General features: G+C 38.4%; 1 protein-coding gene across 6 annotated transcripts in view; it reads left to right on the plus strand.

Annotated features, from left to right (window-relative positions):
• Nucleotides 1-2850: 2850 nt before the first annotated feature.
• TENM1 (teneurin transmembrane protein 1) overlaps nt 2851-13395 on the plus strand; it is an 814857-nt gene continuing 804312 nt past the window's right edge. For all 6 annotated transcript variants that reach the window (XM_065077940.1, XM_065077943.1, XM_065077939.1 and 3 more), the window contains exon 1: nt 2851-3212. The gene's annotated coding sequence lies outside the window, so the exon portion shown is untranslated. The remainder of the gene's footprint in view (nt 3213-13395) is intronic.

The following is a 13395-nucleotide window of genomic DNA, read 5'->3' on the forward strand; positions in this document are numbered from 1 at the left end:
ACAGAGCCATAAAAAGGCAAATGCGATCTTTCAAAGCACTGCAAATGATTTCCAACAGAGTGGAAAGTATACTAATGTTGTAATAGCACAACGTGTTTTTCAGCTGTCTGCTGGAAAACCATGCACAGTCCTGGTCACTGGTGCTTAATATAAAACCAAAACCAATTAAACAAAGAAAACACCTGATATCAAACTTAGAGGAGGGCTGCCAGGCATGTCAGGATTTCAGAGCCTTCCTTATAAGTAAAAAAATATGGTAGGCTCCCTTAAATCAGCCATCCAAAGCTGAGACCCTTTCATAAATATGCCAGTGATGTAAACAGCATGGAGGGAGAAAAATTACTTCAAGAGAAGTTGAATATGAACCAAAGAATATATGGCTATAATATTACTCTGAATATACTGAGGATTCAGGTAGGTTCCCAGCAGGAAGGTGGTTGAAGTGTCACTGGTGACTCTGGACACTCCATTCAGCTCTGAGCATCGTCCCAAGAGGAGAAAGAGCCCTGACAGTTTAGTGCAGTAGTCTGGCTTTATGTGGACTTGGGAAATAACTCCTACTCGTTATGTCTAAGAGGAAAACACCTTCACCCTACATCGTGACAGCTAGTAAACAGATCTGGTGTGTAATTTCAAGTTAGCATTCTGAAATCACAGTTGCATGCACTGTTTTAAAGCATAGAGGAGATTGTCACTGTGTGCTAAGCCGTGTGATTTGCAAATTTTTTTTCTTTCTATCCTAGTACAAGCTTGTCCTTGTTGTGAAGGATCTGGATTTCTGTTTTTTCTAGTGTCCTATGAACCTACAAAATGATGAGGGGTCTGGAGCATCTTTCTTATGAGGAAAGGCTGAGAGAGCTGGGGCTGTTTAGCCTGGAGAAGGCTGAGGGGACCTTATTTATGCTGATAAATATCTCAAGGGTGGGTGTCAGGATGGGCCAGACTTTTTTTCAGTGGTGCTCAAAGACAGGGTGAGGGGCAACAGGCACAAACTAAGACATGGGAGGTTCCATCTAGATATGAGGAGAAACTTATTTACTTTGATGGTGCCAGAGCCTGGAACAGGCTGCCCAGAGAGGTTGTGGAGTCTACTCTGGAGACATTCAAACCCACCTGGACACCTTCCTGTGCTGTCTGCTCTGGGGAATCTGCTTTAGCAGGGGGTTGGACTGGATGATCTCCAGACGTTCCTTCCAATCCCTACCATTCTGTGATTCTATGAATGCATAGAAACCCTATCTTGATGCTTTCCCATATGTTTTTCACCATTGCTGTGTCCAAATAAACATCTCAGGATCACAAATAAACGTATTTCTAGGTTCTCACAGGACTCCGGGGCTAAGTATTTGTTCACGTTTCACAACTGAGGGACCACAGTGGAAGATAAATGTGATAGTTTACACATAGCTTTCTTCAGAGAAGTCAGGAATTCAAATCAGATTTCAGGGCAGGAGTTGGTCTTGATGGTCCTTCCAACTCAGGACATTCTATGATTCTATGAATGCCTCCCACGCCTACCTGAGCAGAAAGACAGACATTTGACCATGTAGTCATTGCTTGCATTGATTAAAAAAGAAATTTTTTTATTTTTTTTTTAAATAGAAATCTCTATATGTCCTTTAAAGGAACTCTACATAAATCTGTACGGTGTTTTTGCTAGTGATTCATACAAGTTGTTCAATGTTCTTACCTCTATTCTCATTATTAACCGGGTTTATGCTTAGTGGAAAACTATTGAGAAGTGCCCAGCAACATCACCTGCCAATGGAAATAGAGCGGTATTGACTGACCCTTGCCTTTACCCCATAGGAGAGAAGCAAACCCGAGAAAATAAGAACAAAAAGCAGCAAAGAAGCATGTTCTGAACATGCTGATAGTAAAGTTGATTTGCATAAACAATGAGCACTGCAAATTCATATAAGCATTCAGCTAGCACACTATTCATATGGGAAAAAATGGGCCCAAAAGCTTTGATCTGTCTTGAGCTCATCCCCTATAGTCAAGAAATGAGCAATTTTTAAAAATGTTTTGTAACTGAGAACTGAATCACTGATTTTTGTTTTTCTTTTTTTAAACAACACAAAAGTCTAAGCTGCTGACACATTAGCACTCCCTACTGTACTCTTAAACCTGGGCAAGCAATGGGATTTTTCACACAGTCGTGTGCGGTCTTATTTATTTTGTGTACTTCCCTAAGCGTGTGCATGAGTAGGTAATGCAGACAAATAGGCCGGAGCCAAATCCCCAGATTCGGGCACTTCTGAGCGGTGGAGTGTTCAAAATCCAAATCAGGGCTTTACAGCTTGAGCCCTTCTCTAATATTTATTCAGATTTATGATAAATGTGGTACTTTAGAGCTAATTCTTGTTCATAATGTAGCTGTTGTTCAGTTGTGACTATGGTGTATAAATATCACGCATTTATCTTTGAGCCTGTAGACATTTAAGCCTCTGTGTTCTTCAGGGCTTTATTTATTTATTTACACATTTGCTTGTTTGATAGATGGCAGCAGATAAATGTTTCCTAACTGGAGATGTCTCATTAGTTTTTGCTTTTCGTATGATCTGTCATATGGCAGCAAACAGTAGGGAATTTTTTGCACGTATGTATGACTGTATTGTGTATTCACAGACGGCTGCTTCTGTGTTTTCACAGGTGAGGTGGTATATAAATATAACCTTATCCTTAAATACTATCTTCAAAGAAAATACATTTATATTATAATCAGAGCCCTATGGTTTTGTCATTAATCCCCACTGTTTTCGAAGAAGCAAGCTCGTTCTGTGATATAGAAGGTGGAGACTGGGTAGCTGGCTCTGCTAAGCCTTGCCTAATGCAAACTGCTTTAGTATGCACATCACATCATGCCGGCTATACTGCAGGGAGCAGGCAGTTATCGCACAAGCGTGCATCCTCAGAGCCAGGATAAACACTCCGTTACTCTGCCTCTAAACTGCTCTTCTGGGAGGGAGAGAAAATAAATAGGGAGCGAGAGAGGCATTTGAAGTAACCTTTTTAAGAAGGAGGCAGCAGCCAATAGAACCTTTATTTTTTTCTTTTCTTTTCTTTTCTTTCCTTTTTTTTTTTTTTTTAATTTTTAAAATTTTCTTTCCCCACTGCTTACTAGAGAAATTCGTGTTACCTCAGCAATTAAGGAGAAGAGCCAGCATCTAGGGTTCCAGGCTGTGAGGGGGAGTAGCAACTTGTACCAGGTAGGAAGCCCTTTCAACATCCTCTTTAATTCATGCAGCTCAGTTACTACTTGCTATGTTACTACATGGTGGCTGACTTCTGGAGACCTTGTGTCTGCTCGTCACCATTCTCGGAGTGAAAGAGACCTTGGGGAGCTTTAATTGCCAGTGACCTTCAAGGTATTTCTTGGAAAGACGCTGGTACTTAGTGCTGTAAAGTAAAGCGATCTATACTTTGGTCTGACTGCTTGGAGGTGTGTGTTCAGCATCAGGATGCAGCTGGGTGAAACTGCAGCTGTTACCCGCCTATGAAACCATGTCACAAATGAGTAAAAATTAGCTGTTTTATAATATCTCAAGCAGCTGCTCTGCATTTTTAGCAACATGGCTGTATTACTTTCAAAAACTTATTACCATAAATTCTGTGTGTGCTGGAAACTAAGCAGATATGCTTTAGTGTATTCAGAGCTGTTTTGACAGTTATCTACTATATTTTCGTAGTTGCTTATGCATATTTTATCAAGACTTTTCTAAACTTTCCTGAGGCAGCCATGTCTTATGTGGCAGATTAATATTCCTGCTGACAAATAATTAGCGTAATAATTGTAGTGAGCTGGTTGCAATATTTGCTTTACAGTATAATTTTGTACTGAGAGCCTGCAGGAACACTGGCATCTCTTGCAATGTTTAAGGACTGGGGTGGGATGGAACCCATACACTGATTTTGTCTGCTTCAGTACTACAGAAGTACCGAGGGGAACCTGTGGAGGAGGAGAAACAGATAATTGGGCTTTGTGATCTTGTTGTGCAGTCTTTTCTTCCTAGAACTTTGTGTTTTGTGTTCATTCACATAAATGAGCTGTTAGGTGACATCTGCTCAACTTTTTTGTATTGTTATAGAAATGTGACTTAAGTTCAATAAAAGCAAGAGTAGTGTTTGTGTGCAATGAAGAAATAAGTCAGAGCTTAGCGGATCCTGTAAGGGCCACCATGACTGCAAGACTCAAAGTTTCATTGTTAGAATTTAAGTTGCTGTCTTCCGAGCAGTAATGCAGTGTGAGGGAAACTTCTGCAACCTTGAACATTCTCTTCTGTAAATCACACCAGTGACAGTGAATTGTTAAGGGTAAGAATATATGTACTTGTGAAGTGTAAGCAGTGGTATGAGCAAGTATACCATGTCTAAAGATTCAGTTGCTTGCAAGAAAAACTGAAAAAAATCATGTTCAAAACACTCAGACCTTAGGAACCATTGCTGTAATAATAAATACTGACAATAGCAGAGCTCTCTCAGATGACTGTACCCACACAACCGCTTCCTGTATGTAATTGCTCTATGCAGAAATAGCTCCATATATATTGTTTAAAGGCATCTTGTGACTCTTATCTGTAGGAAAAACTGTCGGGGATGTCTAAATCCATAGGCTTTTTTCTGATGAGCATAATGGAAAAAAAACCCCAATTGTTAGAAAATGAGAATTATATCAGGTAGCAATAAAACCTAAGGAGGTAAAAAAGAAATAGCTTTGAAAATTATAGCTGTGAAATAGAGGTGAGATCTAGTTAGTGACCAGGGTTGGTTAGAGAACCTGGCAGCAGTTAAGAAGAGTCTTGCCCTCTGTATCATTTGTCCTGAGAAATTTAATGCTTCAGAGAATTCACACTTAGAAAGTACCTATTCCATCAGCAACTAAGGTAGGAAGAAAACTGGAATGGGAAAGTGATGTATTGACTCCTTTTATTTCTCTTCATATATGAAATATGAAGCAAATTATACCTATGCCCTTCTGTTTTTTAACATTTGATGTAAAACTGAAGTGAATTATTACTTGAAAGAGGCATTAGTAAGGCTAGAAAGTTGAACATTTTAAGACATTTCACTAGAAACTCTTATAAAATTCAGGTTTCAGAGAAATTTAAGGCAAAGTACAGCTGATTGATGGTGGGAGGTTGTATTTTGGTGTGGTGTGGGTTTTTTTTTTCCTTTTTTTTTTGTTTTTTTCAACCTCCAGTCCAAATGCTCACCATAGGTATATGGAAACTCATACGTTCTCAAAGAGATGAACTTATTTAGGCATTAAGTTTTGACTTTCACTTCAGGGTTTATTACTTATTAATTCATTGTCACACTCTGAAAGAAAGGAATAGTCAGACATCTGTGCACTGCCATATATAGGTTTCTTTGCTTGGTATTGACTGTGGGTCTCTATGTTTCTTTGCCTCAGTTTACTCATGTAAATACAAGTATTGGCAGCTGCCTATTTGGAAATATATTGCAGATCTGAGTTTTTCCAGATTATCCTCATCCGCAGTAGTGGTGCTTTATGCAGATTTTGTTTTGTTTTTTTTGTGTCTCTAGTTTATGTTGTAGCTTATAAATTTGACTTTAATAATTTTTCTTGGTATATTACCTGTTGCTCACCCCTCAAAGCCTGCTGAACAGACACTCCATGACTATAATTGTTTTTAATTTATAAAACAGGTAGCAGAAATCCATTAATGCTTCAGCCCTACCCTGCCTTTACTGCAGAGAGCTCAACCGGATTTGTAGGGTGCTCCTGTCCCATTGGGGAACCCTGTTGCCTTTAATGAGTCGTCGCAAGCAAATCTATGATGTTTATATATCTAAAAGTCTAGATCGAACTTACTGTCCCATAAATCTTATGATATCTCAGGAGAAATGGTGCATTTGGTTATGCTGAGGTTTTTTGAAATAAAAAAGTAGACTAATCTGACTACCAGAGGAATTACCAGCTGATGTCCCTGTTTGTCATGTTGCAATATGCGAGTACCCCCTTATGTTGGTGGCTTTGATGAAAGCTCTCTACCTGTCTGTTAGCTGCTAGACCTACTCCATGATTATCCTTTCAGCATCCACGTGGTGAAGAACTGGGACTCCTGGTGCCATTGGAAATAAGATGAGGAAGCCTCAGATTTGTTGCAAGGGTCTGATCTCTTGAGATCAGGTCCCCCTGTAAAAGTACAAGTAACCGATGTTTCTTGGTGCTTCTGTTAGACTGACTGGAGAGAATGTTGTTAGTATAAGGACCATCAAAATGCAACATATGAAATTCTAGGTGTTGATATAATTCCGTATTATTATGGGTCCCCAGAGTGGGCATTATCTTTTGATCTAGCTTTAGTTAATTTTAATAAGCTCCTTGGTTTTCAGAAGCAAACCACCAAACACACGGTCCCAGTGATGTGTGATGACTCTGCAAATTTATACACGAGGATTTTCAAACAGCCTCACTGTTGCTTTTGTGGGACAATTACACTGAACACACCCAGGCATGTATTCCTTCTATTGTGAACATAAGCGAGTGTAGGAGACTAGATTTTCCTTTTTCGACTTCAAGATATTTGATAACGTTTTTCCAAATGAACACTTGAAGACAATCAAGGACTTTGGTACTTTGCTTTCTGTGTGTGCAAGGGATTAGAACTAATGGTTGAACTCGGGATCAGGATTAATGGTGAGGCCGACTAATGTTAACAAACGTGACTGCCATTGGACTTGACTGCCAGCTTCAAGAAAATAGTAAGTTACTTAACAGCACACAACTTTTGAGATTTATATAGGCAATAATCCCCAAGAAACCAATCGTTACTAGACTATTAATGTTCTAACAAACTGATTGTTAACTAAAGTAACAGTAACAGCAAATTCTGAGGTCTGTATTTGCTCTGTTTCATGTGATATAACTTCTTTATCTGTTGTATGCTTTTTTTTAGCAGCTAGGGATGCCTTAAATAATTTCTTCCCTGTTAGTATCTTTTGATGCTATGTGGAAAGGCAGTGATGTTGGAGCTGGATTTGTAACACCTATAAGTCTATACTTCAGACTAAATGTGGGGCTATACTTTAGACAAACTGTGGGGATTTTATTGTCATTTTTTTCCCTGCAACTTTATTACTGATTTTTTTTAAAGACACCTTATGCAATACTATTATTTAAATAAGAATTTAAGAGAGAAAAAAAACCACAAAACCGACAACAAACCCCACCAAAACAAAAAACCACCTTATCTGACTTTTTTTTTTGGTAAATGAAATTATAACTGACAAAAGAAACTCATCCCTGGTCTGATTCAATCAGTCCTTGTAGCAAGTGTTTAGCACAAGGAAGCTGTTCTGATACAGGTCGTTCTTGAAAAACACATCTTGGGATATTTTGGCCTTCTCATTATCCTCAGCCTCATTCACAGTAAACAGAACTGAATGGTGAGAGACCCAGAAAAAATTGAAGCTGGACAGCGGCTATTTTAATGTAAAATTCCAGGTTTATTTAATGTTCTATTTGTTTCATTGTTTTACTTTTCAATATCCAGGAAAAAAAGAGAAAGAAACAAGCTAGATAATATTATTTCTTTTAAAGTAAGACAGTTGTTCATGTGGGCTTTATTTGCTTGATCCAGAAATTGTCAATAGCTCGGGGTGCAAATGTGCGTTTGTTGACTTTTTGTTAATGGAATTGAGGTGGGCAGCTCCTCTAAGGCCGATTAGAACCATCACAAAATCTGCCATGCTGCAATGAAATGAAGGGAGATGGATTTAGGTCAGTTTCTAATGAGCTCCACATACAATGTTGGCAGGAAAAAAAAATCAAAAGTTAAATATGTAATCTGAGTAATTTGGAATAAAAATCAAACAAAACAAAATTACCCAGATACTGGCTTACATGAGTCTTTAGTCTGAATCTTACCTAGTATAGCAAATGCTACTGTCTTTCCAGATAAAAAGGACGTATGACACAAGTACTTGTACCGTATGGGGCTTAAAACCCCCTGAAAATGCAAAACTTATTAGCTTTTAGTATGTGTTTTATGAAAACATTAATCATCCTTTGTACAGTTCACAAGCTCTTATTTTATATTTATTTTCAGCAACTGGGCAGTGTCAAGGTGGATGGATTTTCCTAGGGCTGGTAAAGCTTGTCAGGACTAAGCTTCCCTATTGGAGAACTGCAAGGGAGGCGGAGGGATGGGAGAGCGATTTTTGCTATATTATAGTGCATCAGTTTGGTACAATAAATGTTGCTTTGAAGTACCTTTTGGATAAACCAACTTATTGTTGAAAGTACAAGGGGTGGAGAGAAGGAGGATCGTTCTGTTCAGCACCCTCCCCACTGAGATGTGGAACAATTTGAAGTTACCAGTAAAGAAGCAAAAGTAAGCAACTGAAATTCTGAGACAGAAATGATTTTTGTGAAGTGGCCATGCTGTCGGGTGTATTTTCCTTCTGTGCATGTTCCTTCCTTCAGTATCAGACTCGTGCAAAGCTCTCTGAGAAGAGAAACTTTGTTAAAGAGCAGCAGTAAAGGTAAAAATGTTGTTCTTATGGTAAACTTCTTTATTTTGTAGCTTTCTTTCTTAAAATGTCAGCTATTTACATGAAAAAGGTTTTCCTAGTATAAAATACATCCATCAAGCTCCTGACACTGGTGTTTTGTTGACCAGGAGGCATACCTCAGTGTTCTGGAGCAGCTGGTACCTTTATTTACATTTGCCTACACCTTTACACCTTTACATTTACATACACCTGCCAGATTTACCATCAAACCACAGTGTAGCATAATGAGATATCTAAGTCTTCAGAAACAAATGACAGGCTTCTGTTTTCTCTTGCCAGGAAAAAAGAATACTAGGGTAAGGTACTAAAACAGAAAAACAATTTACATAGGACAAAACTAATTTAGCTTGATTAATACTTTATCTGGAGACCCTCTAGAAATTAGAGAGAATAGACACTACTTAGAATATACAGGTAAAAACAACAGAACCTGACTTTTAAATGAATTGTGACCTTTAAGTACTCAAATACTTAAAATGAATTATTCTTTGGTATATTAATATCAAATGATCATCTAGGATCAACATTTTTCATAAGCATAATTCAGGAAGAATGACAGAGGAATTACATGTTGCACTGACATGAAACCCAAGCAGTTCAGTGTGATTTTATTGCAACAGAAACCAAAGGTCAACTGCTTTGAGCGGAATTGTTGGCTGTGGTGGAGTTCTGACCCAGTAATTCCCCATTGGGCGCCTCTGCAGCCACACAGAACCGCTGCACTTGAATCTTTCTCCCTGTTAATCAGGAAAATTGCCTAAATATTTAGTCAAGTTTCCTAGAAAACTAGTTATAAGGTAGCCTCAACATGAGAGATGCCTAATTCTGGTCCACCTTCCCATGCTGTCTGCAGGCACAGCGTGCCCATGTTGTCTTTCTTTCCTGGTAACGCAGGTCTCCCAGGGCGCCCTGGCAGTTGACGTATTTGTCTAGATTCATAAGACACTGAATTCTCACTGCATGCTTCTAGGACACTCTTTAAAAAGTACTTATTTGTGATCTTCCCCACAAACAGCCCTTGAAACACACTTTGTGTTTAGAATTTCCAGACTGAAAATATCAGAAGGGACTGATATTTTTTTCCAGGTACTTTACAAAGACCAGTGCGAGGTGGGAGGTCAGCAATAAACAACAGCAATGTGCAAATGGCATCTTTTTTGCATGCCATGTCCTTGAGTAACGTCATCTCTTAATACATGGGAATGTACAACAGGTGATGTAGATCAAATGCATTTATTGTCTGCTTACTTGCGCAAGCTGCCCTTGGTGGCAAACCGCTGATTTGGGAGGGTGTGATGACTTGGGGTCCAGCTGGGTTTGCAGTACTGGCAGCTTAGGCAATAATTTGTTGCCTTATGAAATTAATACACATATTATAGACAGGATGGAATTATTTACCTGCTTTTAAGCCAACACCACTGAAGTCTCTGGCACTCTTTGCTCAGTTTCTACTTCTCATTAGTGGCTGCATTACTACCATATCAATCTGGTATGATGCTGTAATTTCCCAGTTCACACAAAAGGGGTTTGGGTATCTGCACCAATGACAATACCATAGGAGATCTTTCCATGTTGCTTTGCAAATAAGCCAGTGTCCCGTCCCATCTCTAGCTGCTTATTTACAATGTTGTTCCACATGGCAGTTTCCATCCAAGCAATGTTAGTTGTAAACCTGACCAAACAATGAATTTGAGAGACATCAGTAGAAGCATCTTTGAAATTCTGAGCATATTCTGTTTGTTTTTTTTTCATTGTTTTTTACGCTTCATTCCTTGAGAGTCCTCAAATAAAAAATACATCAAAGAAATTATCAGTAGTTACCTTCAGAATTTCACTTTTAATTTATCATTAAAAGGGTCAAAGCAAAGTCAACAGATGACTGAAATAACAAATGCAAGGAATAATTTATTTGGCTATAGTTTCTGTACTTCTAGCCTTGGTGTACAGTGGTGCATCCCACAGAGTTTTCTTTTTTGCTTAGTGCAAGTGAATACTCATCAATGCTTTTCTTGTGAATAATGTGGGTTTTGTAAAGATGTCTCAGTTTGTATTGACATTTGAAGAATTATACACTTAAAACAACTAAGGAAAAAGCTGGTGCAGGTGCCAGGATGCCCTCAGGAGCAAAAGAAAGAACAGTCTCTTTTAGAGCATGGACAATGACAGATGCATTAGTAGCAAATTACTCAAATTACTCTTTTTGGTGGTTACTGAGTAAGGAACACCAAGTCCCTGCCATTTATGCCTGTGTTTGATATTTTTTTTGTTCATTAAGCCCATGCTTAAAAACAAGTGTCCTATAGAATCAGCTGACAGGAACTCGCTTGAGTAGCCCAAGACATTGAACATTTTTTTACTACCCTGACTCGTGGCAAATTTTGAGAGATTTACACTAGGACACACACTTGGAGAGATTGTTTCTTTCTGCAGTAAGTCTGAATGGTCTTTCTCCATGTGTGTCTTTCCTCTCTGAAATTGTACTGTATGATTTGACAAGGAGCTGTAATATTTAATTATTAGCAACTAAAAATATATATTTTGCAGAGAAATAGAAATGAGATTTTTTTTTTTTTTACAACTCATAAAATTGTTTGAAGGAAACTCTTTCCAATTATGTATATGAAGAATGGAACAAAAGCAGAGGGAAGACTTAAATTATAAAAATCTCTGTGCTTACCTTTAAATCTATTTAGTTTTTAGCATCTGTGTTCACATTACAGTCTTTGGGACTAGTGTGTTCGGAGTATGTTGTGACACTGGAAGAGTTTTGCTTTTGGACTCAGGTGAATCTTCCAGGCGGCTCTTGGAAGAGCTCCAATTCTCCCACTTTGCTATCATTTAATTACACTCTTACTTGAAGTTCATGAAGTCTGCATAATTATTTTGAAATGTTTTGAAGCCACATTTACATTTTGAGCAGTAACACAGTATATAAGAACAAAGTCCGGCAAATGCCATTGTTGAGGAACTGAGATTCTTAGATGTTCTGTAACATTTTAGGAAAAAAGGTGTTACGAATTGGTGAATAGGTCTGCATGGTCTATACCTTGTATCTTGGCAAGTGTGTTCACTGGCTGCATCTACGCTGCAGTTTACAGGGAAGATCAGTGTAGATGTGTCCTCTAGCCTCCAAAAATGACATGGTAAAAATGAGTATCAAATAAGGTCATGGTAGAAGGTTGTGTCCTTCATGTGTGTTTGTAGAAGAACACTGAGAGGCAGAAGGGACAAGAAGAAATTATTCTCATGGGGTGCTGTTTTTTTGCTATGCAGCACATAAGCAACACCTGCTTCCACATTCATTATTTTTGTGCTGTGTAACAGCAGAATGACTGTTCCACTAACATTTTCCTGCAGGATAGAAATGGATTTGTGAATTTCAAAACATTGTTTTATGGCTGATTAAATAAACCCAAGGGCAAAAGTGACAAGTAGTTTCTGTGCTTTTGATGTCCCAGTTAAGGAGTAAAAGGATCCTTCTCCACTCTTCATTCTTGCTTTCATTATTGCTGGTTCTGTGGCTAATGTTTCTGAAGTCCTGATGTGTATCAATTGTATAATTTTCTAAATTTTTCTAAGCTGTCCTGTAAAATACTATGAAAACAGTTATTCTCAAGATAGGTCATCATTCAAGCCTCCGAGCTGGAAAACTCCAAAGTAAGAGGAAAAAAGTGCTAAAAAATAGATTTCTTTGTAACAAAGATTGATTCATCATCTTTGGATATGCCAAGACTTCATTTTCATGGGGTTAGCACTGTTTTGTTCATAACTCAAACTTATGTATCAGTTTTCCAGTGTCCTGGAGCTAGGATAGCCATGCATTTTTCTCTAATCTTAGTTAAGAAGAGGTTTCAAGTGCTGTAAATTGATAGAGGTTAGACTGGTCTGTAGAGGTATATAGTTTTCATTGGGGAAACTTCCTCATGACAAATTAAGAAGCCGCTCTGTATCTGATAAATATGTTGCAGTCAAATCATACCTGGCTACATCTCCAAGCAAGAGCTCATGCTCTGTATTGTGTGTGGTTGTGTCCCGTTAGCTCTGCAGCTCACAGTTGTACTGCTGGGACATTTTAAGTATGATTACTTTAGTTTAGACAATACTGTGTATGAGCATCATCAGATCTTGGATAAAATGCCCAGATGTTTGTGAAAACTCCAATAGTTTCTCAGAGAGAAAGACCAACACTTTCTTGAACATTGCTTCATGTACTTCAAAGTCATTGCAGTGATGATATCCATTAGTGTAATTTGCTGGAAACAAACAGATTGCACCAAGAGGACTGTGGTGGGGCTACATGAAAGTCCCTCAAGAATTGCTTCTGGTGTATCTTGCTTAAAAATGTCAGTTGTTCCCTTGAAAACTAGCAAAAACAATTTTTCTGATGCCCACAAAGTTTGTGGGCCCTGTCATGTGGGGACTTTAGAATACCATACAGGAAGAATAAAATGACCTTGAGGGCTACAGTAATAGTAGCTGAATGAAATTCAATAGGACAAAGTGCAAGGTCATGCACAAAAACAATACATTTCTGTTATAAGCTAGGACCTTGTTAATTGGAAATGACAGAGGTGGGGAAAGTCACAGGATGACTGCAAGCCACCAATGCAACACATCAATGAAAAGGGCAAATACAATCTTAGGCTGTGCTGGGTGAGATCTTTGCATTAGCAAAGGAAATAACAAATATCTGCACTGGGTCCTGCAGAGACCAGAATCAAGGATACTTTTAATAGTTCTATTTGCCTGCTTTTAATTAAGGTGGATTCAAACTGGAACAGGTGGAAAGAAAGGTAACTGGGATGTTGAGGAGAATGAGAAGTCTTTCCTAAGACGAGTGACTAAGACACA

The sequence above is a fragment of the Columba livia genome, chromosome 12, assembly GCF_036013475.1.
Source record: "Columba livia isolate bColLiv1 breed racing homer chromosome 12, bColLiv1.pat.W.v2, whole genome shotgun sequence".
Classification (NCBI taxonomy): Eukaryota; Metazoa; Chordata; class Aves; order Columbiformes; family Columbidae; genus Columba; species Columba livia.